A 5,436-nucleotide genomic window follows, 5' to 3' on the forward strand; every position below is an offset into this window, starting at 1 on the left:
TTCATATATAATTCAAACTATATGGAGTTCTAGAAGACCTTGATTAAAAATGTAGTAATCGTACGTACGCTCTTTTAAGATCTACTACACAAATGACAAATCTATGAACAATGCTTTTTAATTTGTTAATTTGTTTCTCCTTGGTATCATTATCTTATTTTAAAATATGTATTATAATATATTCCATAAAACCTCTTTAAAAAACAACAATTGGTGAGTAGTTGAGAAGATTGACCTTGACTTTAAAATCTAGGCCCCAACTTTTATTTGCTAATTAGGAAAGTTCCCCTGAACCTATCTAAATATATCCACTGTATAATTTCAAATTGTTAACCAAGATTAAATTGATGTGTATAATCATGATAAAGAGATTCGTATAAATCTTGTTTTTCAACAACATTAAGTACATCATTCTTGACCATTACATTTTGTATATGCCTTTTGAAATTTTTGAAAGATAAAAGTAAATTATTCTCTAAGTCTTGTTAAAATATATTAAAAAAACTATATTCTGTTTAGCATACATTCATGTATATTATTTTTAAAAACTAGATTGGCCGATAAGTATAAAGTATAAACCAAGAGGTCCAAGACAGATCTTAACAAATGAGAGGAGTCAAACCAATCATATAAGTTATTGCTGATTTATGTAGTTTGTTGTATTTTCTTTGCAATGTCTTTCTTTTAAGCTATCTTTGAACAATATTTCAAGTTAATACATCCATCATTGGGTTTAACAAGAATAAGAAGGATATGATAATTATGTTCCAAGTCAATTATGATTCAAGTAAAAAAAATTGTGACAACTGACTTAAGAATTAGTTGAGTTAGTTAACTTATTTATTAGTATTACCTTTTTTCCTTTTTCAGAAAATCTGGACAAGAATAGAGTCTCTCATTCACGCGGTCCAGTCCAAGATGGTTGAATGTAATTGTACAAATAAATATAAGACAAATTCCAAGTGGTTTCTCTATCAGTTCAGAATTCAAAGTCGCACATGGTAAATGATTTTGTAACCGACGGAGAAACGTGGCACAAAACCATGATAGTGACTTCTAATAAGTACAACAATGTCACAAACTCTCAAGAAACTTTATTAGACACAAACACAAACAAAGTGATGTCATCTCAAACTAGTTTGTGGTATAATAATATAACAATCTACAAAGAAAGAAAAGACCAAAGAGTCTAAGCAGAAAGAATCTTTCTGAAATGGTTTTTTGATTACAATGTCCTAACTGTATAACTCTCGTTCATGACTCTTTCTCTTCATCTTCTTCTTTCTCAATCTCTGAAAAGCTTGTGCTTGCCCCTTTCCCATCAACCTCTTCTCTCTCTTCCTCTTCTTTCTCAATCTCTGAAAAGCTTGTGCTTGCCCCTTTCCCATCAACCTCTTCTCTCTCTTCCTCTTCTTTCTCAATCTCTGAAAAGCTTGTGTTTGCCCCTTTCTCATCAACCTCCTCTCTCTCTTCTTCTTCTTCTTCTTCATCATCTTCTTCTTCTTCTTCTTCTTCTTCTTCCGCTTCTTCTTCTTCTTCTTCCGCTTCTACTTCATCATCCATATCATCTGTTTCTCTCCATTTCGGCTCTTCTTCTGACTCTGTGTCCTCGCTCTCACTCTCAATCTCTGGATTTGCGAATTGTTTCTCTTCTTCCTTAGCTTCAGCTTCTACACCTTTGTGTTCGGATTGTTCTTGCTTCTCGCTACAATCATCTTCGTATTCCTGCTCTTCTCTTCTGTCAGATTCAGATTCTAGACTCACTTCCTCCTCTTCTGCTGTTCTGTCAGTTTCAGCATTCAACTCTCTCAACGATCTTAGATTCTTTCCTTCTCTTGATTTCTCAACTTGTTTCTTCAACTTTTTGCCAGTTTCCTTCTTCATATGAAATGTTCTTCTGGAGGATCTATCACCATAAATTTACAAAGCCAATTTCACTCAACAAATCATACAAAATTCATATAAACAATGACCTGAGTTCTAGTAAATTCTCAACCTTACACCTGAGGAACTAGTCGGTTCCACAGACAATGCCACGTTTTTGCTTTTCTTGACTCTCTGCCTCTGCAGTCTGCAACATCATTAAGAACCGGAAAAGGCTGTTGCTTTTAAAGACCGTAAGAGATTAATATTGCAACTTTACAGAGATCATAGTAATGAACCGCTTTACTCACATGTCAGATAAAGGAATGGACTCTGGCAGATCAACCTCCTTATCCTGCTGATTGATTGTGTGGAAATCATTAAGCACGGCAAACACGATTTATTCCGAAACAAAAAGAATAAACGTGTACCTCATCGTCAATAATGTGATCCTCTAGTAACTCCCAGCGTTCTTCAATGAGATTAAGCTCTTCTGAATCTCCATCAGAATATATTACCTGTAATTAGTGGGGCTACAAACATTCCATTCCACATGAATCAACTAAGAGGAGGAACATAATTGCATAGTAGATCAGATGGATTCTCTCACCCGATGCATCTTCTTGCGAGTAAAATAAGAATCTACGACGCCTTCATAAAAACTGCACAGTGCAATACCATCAACGGAAAAGCAAAAGATTACAGAACACTTGGAAATAAAAACCTTAAGTTTCCAGTATACTTACGTCTTGTCGAGTGGCCACCAGATATTAACTCTCTTACCAACCAAATCCTCACCAAAGCCATTTGTATCAGACTCCTGAAAAGAAAAGATGGAAATCCATATATCACATGGTAACAGATAGGTGGCAATCAATGGCTAATAATGGGGAGAGAAGGTGGTAAAGCTTATTCTATACCACTTCTTTTCTCGCTGTTCGCCTCCTTGTCGGATGGCTCTTTGGAGTTTCTTCAGATTCGTCTGACAATTTTCTAGCTGCAACTTGAGAAACCATCTTCTGCACAGTTGATACAAACGAGAAATTCAACACAACATTTAACAGTATCATTTATTTTGACAGAAAAAAATCTATGATCGTCTTGTTTTCGACCTTTCTCTTTGATGACTGTGGAACAGGAGTGTCTAGGGATGCACGTTCTAAATTCTTTCTCTTAGCATCCGAGCGAACTGATAATCTCTTTCCACTGGAATTTAGAATCTTAGCTTCAACAATTGGACTCTTTTGAGCCGTTTTCTGACTTTTCTGTAGACCATTTTGGGACCTAATCTTTTTGCTGGAGTTTCCAATCTTTCTGTCATCTTCCTCTTGGTTTGATTCCTTTTTAGGAGGCTCTTCATCCCGGAAGCAGGATGCCAATTTCTTCAATCTCGGTGAAGAAAGAGAATCAGAATCATAATCATAATCACTCTCATCCACCTTAACCCGGCTTCGTTTAAGTGAACCCGTCAGAGACCTACTAGTGGCTGGGGAAGTTTCTTTAAGCAGGGGTGTTTTCCTAGCAGCCACCTTTCCAAGTGATGATTCTCCCCCAGATCGTTTTTTCTGGATCTTTCTGTTTGAAGACGTCTTGAAAGGATCTCTTTTTCCGGAAAGCCAAGAGATGTCATAATCCTCAGGATTCATCAAAGAATTGGGTTTCCGTCCTCTCTTCCCTGTAATTCCTAACTCTGTTTCTGCATCTGTACTTTCAGACCGCACTTGCTTCAGACTATGTTTCAACAAACTAGAATTGTTTCCATTTCTAAATTTGTCCTTTTCATTGATTCGTCGGGTTTCACCTCTTGCAGGTCTCTTTGAACTACTTTTAGAAAGATTCTCCTTGCGAGAATGCCCCAAACCCAATTTCTCCTAGATCAAGCTATTTGGTTAAACAACACTACTGAAAGATGCTGAAACTCTTCAAACAAATAAACAAGCTCGTCAAATATAATACCTCTAGTGAACCACTTGTGGTTACTCGTCTCTCCAACATCGTTTCAGCTGCCTGAACCATGAAAAAGATTAGCTTGTAACGTATAGAATATGAGATTTCAAGATTTGACCATATAAGAACTCAATCCACCATCAAAACACAGAGCTCAGGGTATCAAGAATACCTCATTTTCTTTGGTGTTAACTACATTGTGGACTTCAGTAGTGTCAAAAACACTCTGGCATATGGACGAAACTACTGGAGAATACATATCCAAGCTGGTCCCTGTAGAGTTCAAAGCTTCGATGATGTATGGTTTAAGTTTACGTGCACATCTACTAAGAACCTTCTCCGCAAGACTCCCAGACATTGGTGAAACATTCTAAAACATGAAAAGAAGACAAAATCAACCCAAGTTACTTGACTGCAAGATAATTTAACTTGAAAGAGGAAGAAACCTTAACTTCCTGTATGAAGCAGATTCGTGGATACTTCGTCGATTTCATCAATTATTGTAATCATTATCATTTCCATTGACGAAAACACCACTTGAGGATGAGCAGGTCTATTAGATGGCACACCAAAACGACATTCAGTCTATGATCTAAGACTTTCTCAAGTATTGTAAATAAGGGTTTGTATTGACTTTATCTAATCTACCTTATGATTTTCAAGAACTTCTGAAACATAAGTAGAATGAGGTCATAGCATTCCAAGTCCAACATCACCAAGCATGATCTGACCTTTGCAACATTATCAAGAACAGACACTGCTTTCCTGTAACTGCGAGAGGACGACGCATCAGCTAGTTTCTCGAAAGCTTCAATAGTCAACCTGAAGATATCCTGTAATAATAATACCAAAGAAGTGGAATCCAACAGAGCATTACAGAGAGTGAGGGAGATGAAACTGAATACTACAGTGTTAACAGGAATTTGATTTGTTTATTATTACCTTCATTCGATCATCACTGTAAGGAGCTTCTGGGGCAGTAATCCTCACAATTTCGGTTAAGCAGGACAGAACTGAAACCCTGACATCAGAATCAGGATGGCTTAAAAGGTCAACCGATACCAAAGCACTCTTCGATGGCATAAGGGCGCTTTGCATTGACAAGGGTGGATCCTGGTCCACATTCCTAAGCAGAGACTCAGTTTCCTACGCCAGAGAAATTGAATTAGAAGATCCAACAGAAGCTTGAAATAAAAAAAGGATTCGCCTTTAACCCAAATCAACAAGTTCTAAATCCCAAAGAAAACGAAACGAATTCACCAAAAAGCAACAAGATTTGACAAAACATTTAACTAAAACCAACAATACAGCTTCCCTTATCGGCAAGAAAGAGAAACCCTAATCACATTTCGTGAATCCAACCTAGCAGGGATCTTTTTATAAGCAAAAGCAACGATTTTGGTGTGAAGAAGAATCAAAGAGAAACTGGTGAGAAGAGAATTAGTACATCGAGAAGAGTAAGAAGCTCGCCAGTTGAAGGAGGGCTAAGAAGATTCTTGCCAGCATCGATGAGTGCTTTCGAGAGATCGTCCAATCCAACAATAATAGTCATTCCCTTCTTCTTCTTCTTCCCCAAAAATTCTCAAACTTCGAAACCCTAAAAAAACGTAATCAAACCCCCCCCCC

General features: G+C 37.1%; 1 pseudogene; it reads right to left on the reverse strand.

The window, feature by feature from the left end:
- LOC104703350 lies at positions 1,073-5,425 on the reverse strand (annotated as a pseudogene).

This window comes from Camelina sativa, chromosome 7 (assembly GCF_000633955.1).
Source record: "Camelina sativa cultivar DH55 chromosome 7, Cs, whole genome shotgun sequence".
Lineage (NCBI taxonomy): Eukaryota > Viridiplantae > Streptophyta > Magnoliopsida > Brassicales > Brassicaceae > Camelina > Camelina sativa.